A 17,195-nucleotide genomic window follows, 5' to 3' on the forward strand; every position below is an offset into this window, starting at 1 on the left:
ACATATAAAGGGCATAAAGATACTCTCTCTCTATATATAAATATGTGAGGCAGTTCAAAGTTTCTGAGGAGTAGAAATAAGTGCACCGAATGCAGAGCCTCCTAAGAAGAGTGCTTAGAAGGGTAATCCTCATTAGAATATGAAATTTCTGGCACAGCCACGGAAAACATTCAGTGTTCTGACTTGATGGTCATACTTGCTTTGATACATAGACCTAGAAAGGGCCAGGAGCTCCTCAGCATGAGCTGAGAATAGGGCAGAATACCAGAGGTTAGCTCTGAGGTGCCACTGCATTCCAAGTCCTTTGAAAAAGCAAAATAAGTTATTTGGCTAGTTGGAGACCATTATTTTCCCCATAATTCTCATTTTCTAACTTTTATTTTTACTATATTGGTGATTTATATATCCTGTCATTTATTCCAGAATCTCTCTCAAATCTATTTCATCAATTATACAATTAGCTTGAGTTCACATTTCCTTGATTTGGTTTAATTTTTCATCTTTATGTCTTTGCCACACAAGGGTAATTTATGATTACAGTTGTGTGTGAAACTCACATTATGAAATGAACTATATATATATTTTACTAATTGTTGTTGCTATAATTTGACTCTTTTGAGTGTTACCCTCCTTCCAACAGCAGTCAATCCCTTCCTTGCTCATGGTTTCACCCAACACACAGTACAAATGACTGTCACTAACCTGTTTTGTTTATGGTAGGCAGTAATTAAATTGTTGAAAGAATAATGCAAATTCAACATTTAGTTATTAAGCTTCTAAGCTATGAGACATTTTTATTCTCTAGTGTTTTTTTAAAAAAGAAATATATTTTTCTTTTGACAAAGGCTGTATTGAAATCCACAATTAAATAAGCAACATTATAGTAATATTCTGGGAGTTAACCAGTAGAAGCTAAATCTGGTATATACTCATGTTGTATTTTCAATGTCATTCAATTTCAAATGACATGGAAGTGTTAAGCTGTTTCTGTGATCTTTTAATTTACTACTAAGCCTGAGGTAGGTGCAGAGGAGAGTCTTACGAAGTTAGCATACATACGACTTATTTTAAAGTAACTCCTGTGTGAATTTTAAATAGTATTTTATAAAGTTTCGTGTATATTTTTGGAATGTGAAAACCATTAAAAGTAAAACATTTTACAAAGAGAATGCTCAACAGATTAGAAAATCAGATCTGGGATTTAATTTTCAGGTTGGGCAGTTAGTTATTAAACAGTGAAAATTAAGCTTTTTATTTCTTAATCTTATTTTTCTTCTAGAGTTTGACAAATATTGATACATACATATTTCCTAGTTATTGATTGAACATACTTTTCTTTTATATGAGCTGTTTCCCTGTACTTACTGTAGCCTTTGGTAAAATGAATAATATTAGCACATAGATAATTCCATCATTAGGGGTTTCAATAATGGTATAACACATTAGGGTATTTATCGTACTTTTATTGAATCTGTTGTTAGAAAATGTCCACTGAAGGCATTCCCTGATTGGTAGAATCTGTCATTCCTTATCACTTCAATGATTTAGCTTAAGAGAAACAAGAAAGATCATGTCTTTGGTAAGAAACAGAAAACAACACATTTATATCATTGCATTTATTCATGTATCTGTTCATTCCATTCATTTAACAAATATTTATTGAATACCTTCTTTGGAATAACTTGTAAATACATCATCTAGGTTAAGTTGAGGTGACAGTACATTTATTTGGTTCTTTATGTCACTGACTTTCACATTGTTTTACTATGGTCTCTGGGGACAGTAGGTTTTTCTCTGTTTACATGTGATTAAGTTCCTTTTTCTACAATTTATTTGTAATTCCCTTTCCCCCTCTATACCTTCAGTATTTTTACTCTATTGACTGATACTTTTTTATCAACTAATATGCTCACTATTGCATTCATTCTAAAACGAACAAACCAACTAACCCCTTCCCTGATTCTGCTATTCTGATACATCACCTTTTCTGCTTCTACCAAATTAGTAAAAAGACAAAGGTAATATTACTATAATCATATTTTTAGAGTATTTTTATTGTTATTCTATTACAGCTGTCCCAATTTTTCCCCCTTTGCCTTCCTCCGCCCAGCCCACCTCCTACTCCCATAGTTAATCCCTATACTTCAGGTGTCAAATGCAAGGCCCTTAGGCCAAATCTGGCCCTCCCCTTTGTTTTATCCGGCCCAGCAGCACCTTGTTTCTACCCAGTGGCAACATGAGCTCTCACTCAACTGTTAAAGGTAGTTATATTTACACTGTCCTAAAACTACATTTGGCCCCTGAAAAGCATCTGCGAGGCTGATGTGGCCCCCAGTGAAAATGAGTTTGACACCTCTGCCCTATACTGTTGTCCATGTCCATGGGTCATTCATACATGTTCCTTGACTAGTCCCTTCCCCTTCCTTCCACCTTAATACTCCTCCCCTCTCCTCTGGTCACTGTCAACCTGTTCCATGTTTCCATGCCTCTGGTTCTATTTTGCTCAGTTTATTTTGTTCATTAGATTCCTCTTACAGCTCAGGTAATATGGTATTTCTCTTTCATTGCCTGGTTTATTTCACTTAGCATAATATTCCCCCATTCCATCCATGCTGTTGCAAAAGGTGGGAGCACCTTCTATCTTTCTGCTGTGTCGTATTCCACTGTGTAAATGTATCACAGTTTTCAGATCCACTTATCTACTGATGGGCACTTAGGCTGTTTCCAGCACTTGGCTATTGTAAATAGCACTGCTATGAATATTGGGGTACATAAGTTCTTTTGAATTGCTGATTCAGGATTCTTAGGGTATATTCCCAGTGGTAGAATTGCTGGATCAAAATGCAGTTCCATTTTTTTGTTGTTTGAGAAAATTTCATATTATTTTCCACAGTGGCTGCACCAGTGTACATTCCCAACAATAGTGCACTAGGTTTCCCTTTTCTCTACATCCTCACCAGCACATGTTTCTTGATTTGTTTATGATGGCCATTCTGACCAGTGTGAGGTGGTATCTCATTGTACTCTGATGGCTAGTGATGTTGAGCATCCTTTCATATGCCCTCTATATGTTCTTCTTGGAGAAGTGTTTATTCAGGTCCTCTGCCAATTTTTTAATTGAATTGTTTGTCTTCCAGGTGTTGAATCAGATGAGTTCTTTATATATTTTGAAGATCAAATCCTTGTCCGATTTATCATTGGCAAATATGTTCTCCCATATGATTGGTTTCCCTTTCATTTTCATGGTGATTCTTTAGCTGTGCAGAAACTTTTTAATCATATCTTTACTACATACATCATCCTTAATTTTTTACATTCCCAAATGCTCTTACTGAAACAACTCTTTGAAGGTAAAATCCCTTCTGAACATTCAGTTCAGTGGTCTTTTTGGAATCCCTGTCTCCCTGTAATTCTGTAACAGTATTTAACAACACCACTTTAAAACTTTTCTTTCTGGCCTTTTTACTGCATTTTGCTTCAAGTATCTGAGAATAATCTATTTTTTTAAGATTTTATTTATTTATTTTTAGAGAGGGAAGGGAGGGAGAAAGAGAGAGAGAGGGAAACATCAATGTTTGGTTGCTGGGGGTCATGGCCTGCAACCCAGGCATGTGCCCTGACTGAGAATCGAACCTGCGATGCTTTGGTTCGCAGCCTGCACTCAATCCATTGAGCTACGCCAGCCAGGGCAAGAATAATCTATTTTTATATTCATTCATGTATCCATCCATTAATTCATCCCATCAACAAATATATAGTGAGCTCCTATTATATGCTGAGTCTTGTGTAAGATGCTAGAGCTTCAATTAAGAACAGGATAGTTCCCATATGTAAAAATTAACTCAAAATGAATCAAAGGCATAGATATATGACCTAAAACAATAAATTACATAGAAGAAAACATAATTATGGACCTTGGTCTTAGAGAAGATTTTATGAATTTGACCCTAAAGGCAAAGAAAGTAAAGGCAAAAATAAATGAAAGGGACTATATTGAACTAAAAAGCTTTTGCACAGCAAAAGAGAACACCAGCAAAACAAAAATGCAACCTACTGAATGGAAGATGCTATTTGCAAACAATAGCTCTGACAAGGGGTTAATCCAAAATATAGGATGGGGCACAAATAGATTTACATTTGTTTGTATGGAAAAATAATGCTATAGTAAATAATAATACAAGAATAAACTCTGTTTCACATATTCACACAAATGTAAATCTACTTTTGGCCCACCCTATATATGAAGAACTCATATAACTCAATACCACACAAACAACAAACCAATTAAATTGGCAGAGGACCTGAACAGACACTTCTTCCAGAAGACATACAAATAACCAACAGATATATGAAAACATGCTCAACTACACTAACTATCTGGGAAATGCAAATCAAAACTACAATGAGATACCACATCACACCTGTTAGAATGGCTATTATCCATAAAACAAGTAGTAACAAGTGTTGGACAGGTTGTAAAAAAAAAAGGAGCCATCATTCACTGCTGATAGGAAGGTAAACTGGTGCCGCTACTATGGAAAACAGTATCGAGGTTCCTTTAAAAATAAGAATAGAGTTACCATATAACCCAGCAGCCTCTCTTCTGAGTATCTACCCCCCAAAATTGAAAACATGTATTTGCAAAGATATATACACCCCTATGTTTATTGCAGCATTATTTATAGTGGCCAAGACATGGAAACAACTGGTGTCCTTTGCTGGATGATTGGTTAAAGAAGGTGTGGTACATATATACAATGGAGTACTATTCAGCCATGAGAAAAGATGAAATACTGTCATTTGTGACAACATGATGGACCTTGAGAATATCATGTTAAGCAAAATAAGTCAGATAGAAAAAGTAAAGAACAATATAATTTCACATATATGGGATATAAAACTGAAAACAACAAATGAACACACAATAAAAACAAAAACTCATAGACACAGACAACAGTGTGGTGGTTACCAGAGGAAAGGGGTGGGGTAAAAGGAGTCAAATATATAGTAACAGAAGATGATTTGACTTTGGGTGGTAGACATAAAATGCAATATATAGATCATGTGCCATAAAAATATACACTTGAAACCTGTATAATCTTATTAACCAGTAGCACTCAAATTTAATTAAAAAAAAAATCTGTGGCTGGTATACCTCAGTAGATTGAGCACAGACCTGGGAACCAAAGGGTTCCCTGGTTTGATTCCCAGTCAGGCTACATGCCTGGGTTGCAGGCCAGGTCTCCAGTGGAGAACACGTGAGAGGCAACCACACATTGATGTTCTTCTCTCTCTCTCTCCCCTTCTTTTCCCCTCTATCCAAAAATAAATAAATAAAATCTTTTTTTAAAAAAGTATCCTGTTCCTATTTAAAAAAAAGAGAGAAAAAAAAACAGTGTAGACAAGGTTCCTGCCCTCCTGAAGTTTACTTTTTAATGATGGAGGAGATAGACAATTAAAAGGAGATAAAATAAAACATTACACTTTTTATTTTATAGTAGCTAATCACAGTGTAGTAATATTGCAAAAGACATAAATTGTGTTGTAATAGCTTCAGAGTAGTGTATAAAACATTATTGGTTGCCTACTTCTCTCCTAAAACCCTAATTTTTTCTTCAGGCATCCAACCTACTTAGCATGGCCTGTGTTTCAGAGAAGACAAACACCACTCCAGTCCCAGGGATCCCATCCCAATTGGTTTAACCTTTCATGAAAATTCCATTCCTCTTGACTGTGATTTGTTCAGCCATGTTATGGGAAGCAGTTCCAACCAATGAGACTTATGGAAATTCTGCCCTTTCAATGTAAATTTTGGTCAATATGAAGTATATTACTCTTTCCACTTAAAGATTTTCAGCTGGATTTCTTTTTGTCTTTCTATTTTGTTGGATTCCTGTCCTTTCTCTGCCAGTTTTTTTTGTTAGAATGTATGTGACTATTTCTTTTTCCATCACTTAATTTTAACTTCTCTGTGTCACTTGGCTTAAATTATATTTCTAATGACAAGAATGGCTGATTATTTTGCCCTGTTTTACAATCTCTTTTAATAGATAAGTTTAATGTAGTCTCATTTATTACTGTATATTTGCACATATCCTTGCTACAGAATTTACTTTTTAATTGTTTTCTGTTCTTTATTTTCTTGACTCCTTGAATTTTCTCTGTTCTGTTATTTTCTTCTCCTATTTTCTCTCTTCTCTGTTCCCCATGATAAGGAATTTCAGTGTTTTTGTTTTAATCTTGTAAGACATTTGCTTGACCCATTTAATCTCAAAATACATGTCTTCAATTCTAGGAAATTCCTATTTTCTTTTTACATTTTTCCCTAAATATATGTTGACTCTGTTTTCCATTTCTGGGATAGATATCAAATAGATTTTGGAAATTCTACATCTGTTCTCCATATTTCTTAATTGTTTTTCTTATACTTTGTCTCCTTGGCCTTTTTCATTGCATTCTGAGAGAAACCTGTAGGTAGATCACCCTGCTTACTAAATTATTTCATAAGTTTTTATCCTGCTTACTTGGCAAATGTATTGAATTTGTTTATTTACCATGATTGCTGATTTATTTTTTCACAGCAATGTTCTGCTTTATAAGTTCAATATTCTTCCCAATTTCTTTGATGGTAAATAATTGTATAGGCATTAAAATTTCTATTTATTATTTCAACAGTATTTTTCCCTTTTCATTATAAGTTTTATCTCTAATGGTTTTCTTTGTCAAATGTTTGGTGATTCATGGTTATCATGTCATATTTCTTTGAGTTTCCTGCTAAGTGAGATATGCAAGAGCTTGTCTTCTATATGTGGTAGCCTCTTGTTTTCCTATAATCACTAGATCTCTGGGACATTGTTCTGTTTCTCTGAGCCCAGATACCCATCCCCATTCACTGTTTACCCTGTGGACCATGTCAATGCTCTCTAGTGTGTACTGTGGAGGGGAGAGAGCCCACTGTCAAACTGCTTTCAATGCAGTCCTCTAGATGATCACCTAATGGCCATGTCAGTATTCCCTGCTGGAGCTCATTCAGAAGCACTGCTAGCTCAGTGCCAGCTTATCCCATGTATTTGTTTCTGTGTATAATTTATCCTCTCTCTTTTCTATCTTTCAGGAATTTAAAAAAATTATTGTAGACTGATTACACTACTGATTTTTGCATGTTTTTAAAATTTTATATAGTCATTTGGAAAGTAAAAATAAACCAAAAATATTTTAAAATGCTTAAATTATTGGGTAGATAGAAAATTTTAGAGTATATAAAACTTATTCTGAGAGCACCTTATGAAGAATGCATGCAAAGCTGTATTCTGAGACATTATACCCAGAAAGATCATAAGTTTAAATCAAATCAGTATCAAAAAATGATGAATTAAATATCCAGTCCAAGAATTTAGAGCAGGAACAATAAACAGCTACTGAAGGAAGTAATTAAGATAAGAACAGAAATTAATAATAAAACTTTAAGAAACAGCTGTTATAAAAACCCAACAGCTTGTTCTTTGATAAGATCAACAAAATGAAGAAGTCACTGGCAATTCTAATCAATAAGAAGTGAGAAAAATGCAAATACACAACATTTGAAATGCAAATCTATGGACTGAAATCATGGATTTAGACAAGATTTAAGTTTATATTACTATCAATAATATACTGTGCTAATAAATTGAATATGTGTACTCAGTGAATGATTTTATAAGAAAATATAAAACTAAAATAGTTTAAATGATCAAAATATATAAAGACAAATAAAATGCAAGTAATTTCTAAAATTTGTGAGAATTACTTCCCCCTAACAATCTAAACTTGGGTCGTTTTATGGTCATGTTCTTTGGAGTTTATGAGGAACAATTTTTTTCTTTGCTTTATAAATTATTTTATAGTGAGGAAGAAGATGAAATAATTTAGGATTAATGTTATTTAACTACCATCTGTATAATATCACAGACTGATAAAGAGAGCACATAAATGCACACAGTAACTTATAGAGATTAACATCTAGAAGAAAATTCTAATTTATGGTATTAGTCTCTTAAATAACTTATCATGGCAAAGTAAGGTTTATTCTAGGAATGCAAAGATCACTATATAACTTTTAAAAATTGATTTGAGAGAGAGGGAGAAATATCAGTTTTTTTTCTTCCACTTATTTATACATTCATTGGTTAATTCTTGTATGTGCCCTGACCAGTGATTGAACCTGCAGCCTTGGTGTATTGGGATGATGCTCTAACCAACTGAGCTACCTGACAAAGGCCACTAACTATTTAACTTTTTATATTTTATCACTGCAATAAGATAGGTCATGAGAGAAATAAAAATTTGGCTAGCTTTTTAGCTGTAAAAAAAGTTATTGATAAATTTTGACCTCTCCTATCAATTAAAAAAATGAATGAATTAGAAATAAATTGTTTTCTTAGCGTACATGTAGTCTTTCAAACCAATAACCAACATTATACTCAGTGGTAATATACAAGAGCAGTGAAAAACATAAGGTTACATGCAACTCCTACCACCAACCTGTACTGTGCTGGAAATTCTAACCTAGTTCCCCTCAAAATAATTTGATAAAAAACTCTTTTAAGTTAAAAAGAATCTCAATATAAAATGAACAAGGTTTAGGAATTGTTTAGCCAACTTAAAAGACAAAAGTTAAAAAGTTACTGAAAATAATTACTTACTTTATAGTTATCTATGGATGAGAGCAATTTGCCTGTACATTCCAAGAGAATCAACTGAAAAATGACTAGACAAATGAAGTTAAGTAAGCAAGAGTTGGATATAAAATATATATATGTACATATATACACACATATATACATATGTATCTCAACAACTTTCTCATACATCAGCAAAAATTAATTAGAAAATATAATGGAATAAAAATATCTCATCGAAAAGCAACTACATAAGAAATCACTCAATTAAAAAAAAAAACTAAACCAAAGTTTGCTATAATCCATGACTGTCAGTTTGAATAGAGATGATAATGTACCTGAGTGGTAAAATTCAATATTGTAATAGCTGCAGTTCCATCCAAATTAATTTATGATTTAATGCAAATCCAATAAAATTTTCAATGGAATTTGAGGCAGCTTGAAAAATCCTTTCTACATTTCAGCTGGGAAAATAATCATGAGATTAAACAAGAGGCTTTTGAAAAATATGGATAATAATTTGTGTGTTTGCTGGGGCAAGGAGAACTTAACATGATTAACTATTAAAATATACTTCAAAATCCCTTGTACTTCTGCTGGTGAGAAGTGAACTGAAGGGCTCTTCAACGACATCAAATTCTGAAGAGTTTCCTGTAAGTGAAAGTATTAGATTTTAGTGGTGTATGTTTATTCTGAGGAAATAATGAGGGATACACACAAGATGTATGTACAAGATGGTTTGTTTTTAAACTGATATTAATGGAAAGTTTAAAACCATTTCATCAGCAATAGAGGATTTGAAGATTTTGACATTTGGAATATTGTGCAGCAATTAACTGCCATGTTTTAAAGACATGGGAATATGTTCACCTATATGAAAGTGAAAAAAATATAAAATAGTCTGAGGGAGTTTAGAAATCTACCTCTTCTTATTGTACTTTGTGCAAAAATTACTTCATCTCTCCAAGCCTCATCTGTTATATCTGATAGGGATGCTATTTACCTCATGACATCACTTCTAGGATTATATGATAGACAGCATGTGGAGGGTTTGTCCTAATGCCTGGCATGTGGTAGGTCTGTAAATGTGGCCTGAAGTGATGATATAAAGCTATAATCTATGTATATTAAGGAATAAAGGAAATATATTGACATGTTAGTTTATCTTTGAATAGGAGTTTTTAATGAGTGGTTATTATATTTTCTTTTATAGTTCCTATACTTTATATATTTCCACAATGAATAATTTTTATGAGAAAAATATTTTTTTAAAAGAAGAAAGTTGATAGGAAATACGAAGTCTGTCCAGAGAGTATCCAACAATGTACTATGAAAAATAGGGATATTTATTGAAGAAGATACAAGAAACATTGTACATATGACAATGACACCTCAGTCCCCTTCAAAATAGGCACTTTGGCCCCTCACATAGTTCTCCCATTTGCCATCAACTGCCCTGTTGTATTTTCTTGAATCTCATCAGGGTATGTCCAGAAAGTGTCCAGCCACTGTTAATATAACCAGAATGGATTGTGCAACATCGATATAACCTGGCAGCAAAGGAAGAGTGAACTGGAATTTGCATGCATGAACAATGACAACTTCACTATACTAGTCAGTGGGGTGGTAGATGCCATTAAGTGAGTATATGTACTGTGTGGCCATTGTGTTCAAAATGACTGAGTGAGTAGAACAACAGATCTGCATCAAATTTTGTGTTAAGCTTGAACATTCCTCCAAGGAAACTATTTGGATGATTCAGAAGGCTGCAGCCTATGGTCAACTGGTGATCAGTAGACTCATCACAACAATGCACCCACTCATGCCTCACAGCTCATGCAGAGTTTTTTGGTGAAACATCAAATCATCCAGGTCACTGAGTCCCCATACAGTACATATTTGGCACCCTGTGACTTTTGGCTTTTCCCAAAACTAAAATCACCTTTGAAAGGGAAGAGATTTCAGACTTGATGAAATTCAGGAAAATACGACAGTGTAGCTGATGACAATTGGGAGAACTGTGTGAGGTCCCAAGGTGCCTACTTTGAAGGGGACTGAGACATCATTGTCCTATATACAGTGTTTCTTGTATCTTCTTCAGTAAATATCTCTATTTTTCATATATGTGGCTGGATATCTTCTGGACAGACCTCATACAGAGCTGTGTGATTCAATGATTATTGTAGGTGGAACTCCCTTTTATATTACAATGATAGAACTAACAATAATAAGAGGGAGTATACATTATTAATGCTATTTTTACTCACCTACTTTTCCCATTAGTATTTACTTTCTTTAATTGGTTGATCTTCTCAATTTTGAGGGGGTAGTTTTCACTTTTCGTCTTGTAGCCAAGGCTATCTTTGTTCTACTGGGCAAGGCATTAGTACTATGGGGAGCAGCAGAACCTGGATTTCTCTAAACTGTCTCCTCTCCCCTCAGAACTCTCCTGTATTTAAAAACGGTTTCAAAGGAAAGGGTTCTTTAACTCTGTTTCCACTGTCTTTCCACTTTGTTGAGTTAAGAGGACATCCTCTCCTGGGAGAAGTTTGACCTTCCTGGGTGATGGCACTTTAATGCTTACACAGAGCAGTTAAGCTAAACCATATCAGAACACATGTCGCTGGATTTCAGACATAATTTTTAAATGGCCATATCCCAGTCTTTGATTATTGTACCACAGTCTTGCTATGGAGCATGCTTTTTACTCTAGCTTCATCTGGTTTCTCCAGTGTCCAGCCTTGTACACACCCATCCGTTGTATTGGGTTGGCCAAAAAGCTTGTTTAGTTTTAAAGTAAAAATAAAAGACATTTTTCATTTTCACCGGTAACTTTATTGAACAACGTATTCACCATTTTGTTCCACTACCATCTGCCACATTTCAGGTAACTTTATAATTCCATAGTCCCCAAAATTTTTATCTTTTTGAGTAAAGAACTGTTTCAGATACATTTTATAGTCTTCCAGGGATTGAAATTTTTTCCATTAAAAGTGTTTTGTAAAGACTAAAATAAATGGAAATCTAAAGGCTCAATGTCTGGTCAATACAGTGGAAGAATCAAAACTTCCCAGCCAAGCTGTAACAGTTTTTGCCTGGTCATCAAAGAAACATGCAATCTTATGTTATCCTGATGGAAGATGGGGCATTTTTCTGTTGACTAATTTTAGATGCTTTTTGTCACTTGTTTGTTTTAGTTGGTGTAATTGGGAGCTGTACTTGTTGGAATTAATTGTTCAGTTTTGAGGAAGGAGCTCATAATAAAGGACTCCCTTCCAATCCCACCATATACATAATATCATCTTCTTTAGATGAAGACCATCCTTTGGTGTCGTTGCTGGTGGTTGATTTCACTTGCCCCACTATATTATTATTGTAAAGTATCCACTTTATATTGCCCATCATATGTTCTGTTTTAAAAACAGAACATTTTCATTATGTTTAAGTAGAGAATCACATGCAGCAATACAGTCAAGAAAGTTTTTTTTTTTGCTTATGTGGGACCCAAACATCAAAGTGATTAATATAATCAAGCAGGTGCAAATGATTTTCAACACTTGATTTGGATATTTTGAGTATTGTCGGCTCTCTCCTGCTTGGTATAACATTGACTGTTCTCAATTAATGTCTCAATTTGATCACTATCATCTTCAAATGGTCTGCCTGACTGTGGAGAATCATCCAGCAAGAAATCTCCAGCATGAAACTTTGCAAACCAGTTTTGACACATTTGATCAGTCACAGCACTTTCTCCATACACTGCAGAAATCTTTTTGTGTTACAGTTGTGTTTCTACCTTTTTTGAAATAGTAAAGCATAACAGGCCCAAAATGTTGCTTGTTTTCTTTCATATTCAGTATTAAAATGGCTACACAAAAATTCACTGATTTTGATAAATTTTTTAAATGCATGCTGATATGACAGCTGTCACAATATGATCTAACAAAATTGTTTTGAATGAAGTTAAGATAACTAAGTGCTAGTGGAGCCATCTTACAGTAAAAAACAAAAAAACAAAAAAAAGGCACTTCCTGGCCAATCCAATATTTAACCTTTGGGTAAATGGGAGCATAGAAGCAATTTCTACAGCTTCTAGCAAGAGATGGTAATGACCCTGTTACTTCTTGCTGTTAGCTGGGGCCCCCAGCACTGACTCTCAGTACTCACTTGCAGGGCCCCAGCAGAGCAACCTGTCCTCTGACAGGAGAGCCCCAGCAGGGTGCACACAGGCAGCAGCATTTACAGTGTTGTTCTCATTTACCATACACCACTTGGCCGGTATTTACAGGAAGTTCTGTTTTGGCACCTCCAAGATGGTATACTCTTGGAATGGAGCTCTGTCTGAATGCAGGGAGTTGTCAAGAGCAGTCTAAAGACACTCTCTTTCTCCTGGGAGGCTTCATGGACACACTTAAATTATTAAACAACACCCAGAAACAATTGCTCCTTGTTTCTCTTGTTTGTCTCCCTTCCTTCATACTCCCAGGTCATGTTGCTTGAAATTGTATTCATCAGTGTATTTCTTTCTTTCTGCTTTGTATCATGGTTGTTTCTGGGTCTTTCTCCCTACTAAATTGTAAATTTAAATTGAAGCATCTATTTGCATCTGTACCCTTAGAATAAATCCAGGTGTCTGAAAAATGATTGGTGCTCAACAAATGTATTGAGTGGGAAAGGACTTGAAGTATCTCAGGTGCTGTGCATCATGTCCCTCCTGCTTAGAATATTTTGATTTTCTTAATGTCCAAAGATCAGTCCTTGGAATAGAAACAATTTATTTTGTATCTGTCCAACTAGGTAGTGCAATTCTGTGTGAGAACCCAGTAAATGAACCAAAAAGATGCTCATAAAGCATGTGGATGCATCAGTAGTGGCTATCAATTTAGCAGAACAAATTAATTAGTTGAAATTATTCTTTATGGTACCAAAAAAAAAAAGCCAGCCTGTCCCTAGAAAATATGCCTTGTGAGTGGTAAAATAATGATCCTGAGTGCAGCAAAGCCAGAGTCCCTTCTTCTGTAGTACAGAGCAATGTTCTTACATGGTGAGGCCTCATCAGCTACCCATCCCTGTTTTTCTCCTGCTCTGGGTTTTTTCTCCTCTCTCCTTGGCCTCTGTCACAGGATGCTGTATGTTTCTCTCTTCTGTCCCCTTCTTTTTCTCTAAAAATCCTTGGTATCATAATATAGTGTTTTGCTCTTTAACATCTTTAAGTATTAAAAACAATATTTATTGGGATTTTTAAACAAGGGAAAGTGTAAAGAAGCAGAAACAGTGTCCCACACAGATAAACCTCTGTTGCTGGTATGAGGAAGTACTATATTCATATGGTTCAAAAGTTAAAATCTAAAATGAGATATGATGTTTAAACTTCCTACCTTGCCCATCTACCCTCCATGTCTCTCCCCAGTGATAATTCCAGTTAACATTTTAATGTGTGTTTTCCCATAAAAAATGTTTTAAATATGATGTACATCAACAAATAAGACTTAAAATGGATTTATGTGTATATTTTCTATTTACACAAAGCCATCCCAAAGCTGCTCAGACCTACCTGTTATCATTTAATTACCTTAAGAGAGGTCTCCATTGCTACTTCCCCTCTCCTCCATCTACCTTATTTTTTGTAACTGTTGCAAAGTTTCCATTGTGTAGATCAGAGCTGTCAAACTCATTTTCACAGGGGGCCACATCAGCCTCGTGGTTGCCTTTAAAGGGCCGAATGTAACTTTAGGACTGTGTAAATGTAACTACTCCCTAACAGTTAAGTGAGAGCTTGGCGCTGCCACCAGGTAGAAACAAGGTACCGGGCTCGATAAAACAAGGTGGAGGGCTGGATTCAGCCCTCGGGCCTAGTGTTTGCCACCTGTGGTGTAGATGATCTGTTATTGTGCCAGTTCCTTTTTAATGAGCATTATGACTTTCTCTTGAACTTTTTTATTTACTTATTTTTATTATATTTTATTGTTTATGCTATTACAGTTGTCCCAATTTTTCCCATTTTGCCCCACTCCACCCAGCACCCCCTGTCCCTCAGGCAATCTCTACACCATTGTTCATGTCCATGGGTCATGCATATAAGTTCTTTGGCTTCTCCGTTTCCTATCCTGCATTTTTACATCCCCATGGCTATTCTGTAACTACCTATTTGTACTTCTTAATAACCTGACCTTTCACCCATTCCCCACACCTACCCTCCCATCTGGCAACCATCAAAATGCTCTCTATATCCATGATTCTGTCTCCATTCTTGTTTGCTTAGAGTGTTTTTTAGATTCAATTGTTCATACGTATTTATTGCCATTTTAGTGTTCGTAGTTTTGATTTTTTTTTCTTTTTCTTAAGTAAGTCCCTGTAACATTTCATATAATAATGGTTTGGTGATGATGAACTCCTTTATTTTTTCATGCCTTGGAAGCTTTTTATCTGCCTTTCAATTCTAAATAGTAGCTTTTCTGGGTAGAGCAATCTTGGCTGTAGGTCCCTGCTTTTCATGACTTTGAATATTTCTTGCCAATACCTTCTAGTCTGCAAAGGTTCTTTTAAGAAATCAACTGGTAGTTTTATGGAAATGCTCCTGTAGATAACTAACTTCTTTTCTCTTGCTGCTTTTAAGATTTTTGCTCTACTTGTAAACTTTGGCATTTTAATTGCAGTGTTTCTTGGAGTAGGCCCCTTTGCACTCATTTTGTTTGGGACTTTCTGTGCTTCCTGGACTTGCATGTGTATTTTCTTCACCAAATTAGGGAAGTTTTCTTTCATCATTTTTTCAAATAGATTTCCAATTTTTTGCTCTTGCTCTTTCTCCTCTCCTTTGGCACCCCTATGATGCGAATGTTGGACTACTAGTTGTCCCAGAGGTTGCTTACATTATCCTCATTTTTTTGGATTGATTTTTCTTCTTGTTGTTCTGATTGGTTGTTTTTTTTTATTCCTTATGTTTCAAATCATTAATTTGGTTCTAGGCTTCATCCACTCTAATGTTGTTTCTCTGTAAATTGTTCTTTATTTTAATTAGTGAATCCTTCATTTTTCTCTGGATCTTTTTTCCTGCTGTTGAGGTCCTCACTAAGTTCCTTGAGCATCCTTATAACCTGTGTTTTGAACTCTGCATCTGATAGATTGTTCTACCTCCATTTTGTTTAACTCTTTTTCTGGAGTTTTGATTTGTTCTATCATTTGGGCCATGTTTCTTTGTCTGCTTATTTTGGCAACATTTCTGTATTTGTTTCTATGTATGAGGTAAAGCTGCTATGACTCTCTGTCTTGATAGCATGGCCTAAATAGTAGGTGTCCTATGGGGTCCAGTGGCACAGCTTCCCCTACCACTCAAGCTGGATACTTGAGGTACACCCTTCATGTGGGCTGAGCAAACCCTCCTCTTGTTGAGCCTAGACAGCTGTTGGCAGGTCACTGGGAGGGTTTTACCCAAGCCAGTCAGCTGCAAGGACTGACTATGACCACTGACCACCAGTCTCCACCCTCTGTGGAAGATCAAGTGTGCAGGGGCAGGGTGCTGGTGCTCTGACATGGACTATATCTGTCCACTGGGTACACAGGCTCTGGGGTTTCCCAGGTAATACAGGCCAAGTTCAGTCCCTACCTGTGTTTTGCCTGAGGCCACCCTGCCTGAGCTGTCAAGCAATCTGAGATGGCTGCTACTTGTGCTGGGCTTGGAGATACCCAGGTGAAGCCAAGCTGTGAGTCTAGGCTGGTTGCTGAGAGTGCCCACCCTGTAGCCAGTTACTAAGAGGTACAGGGGTGAGGGTTCACTGAGGCTGGCTGTTGCTTGTTTGATAGGATTTACGACGTTGTGAAGTGTGAGCCAATACCAGCCATTGATATGGAAAAGCAGATTGCATGGGCCCATAAGTCAGGTGGAACAGAGTCTCTGGGGATCTCCAGGGTGGGACAAACAGTGTTAGCCAGCCTGCCAGCTCTGTGGATCTGTGGTGTAGGGCTCAGAAAAGGGACAATGGCCTCTGCCTGCTCTGTCCCGCAGCTCTTACCTTGACAACTGACACTTCGGTTTCTCCCTGCATACTATTAGTACTTTTCAAGTTGCTACCTGGTTGCTATAGTTCAGAGGGAGTGAGCCTAAGTCCATGTGTGTGTTCTTTAAGAGGAACTGCTTGGGATTCCAGAAATTTCATCTACTGACTCAATCCTCACTGGTTTTTGCAGCCAGAAATTATGAGGACTTATCTTTCTGGCACTGGAACTCTGGGCTGGGGGCCCTGGTATGGGGCTGGGACTCCTCAATCCCAAAATATCCCTTCTGATTTTTTATCCACCACACGTGGATGTGGGACCAGCCTGTTTCTTTAATTACATAGTTGTCAGACTTCCAATCAACTCAATTTCTGATGGTTCTGAGTGATGGTTGTTTTACATTTTAGTTGTGATTTTGATGTGCTTGTGCAAGGAGGTGAGCTGTTTTTACCTAGGCCACCATCTTGACCAGAAGTCAAGAATTGACTCTCTCTTGAACTTTTATTGCTTCAGTAATACTACTGTGACTGTCCTTATGCAGACATC

The 17,195-nt window shown here is 36.0% G+C and overlaps 1 protein-coding gene across 1 annotated transcript in view; it reads left to right on the plus strand.

Moving 5' to 3' along the window:
* EPSTI1 (epithelial stromal interaction 1) overlaps positions 1 to 17,195 on the plus strand; it is a 118,727-nt gene that overhangs the window by 83,222 nt on the left and 18,310 nt on the right. The gene's annotated exons all lie outside the window — the stretch shown is intronic.

Source organism: Phyllostomus hastatus, unplaced genomic scaffold (assembly GCF_019186645.2).
Source record: "Phyllostomus hastatus isolate PE091 unplaced genomic scaffold, TTU_PhHast_1.1 phas_contig_29, whole genome shotgun sequence".
Classification (NCBI taxonomy): domain Eukaryota; kingdom Metazoa; phylum Chordata; class Mammalia; order Chiroptera; family Phyllostomidae; genus Phyllostomus; species Phyllostomus hastatus.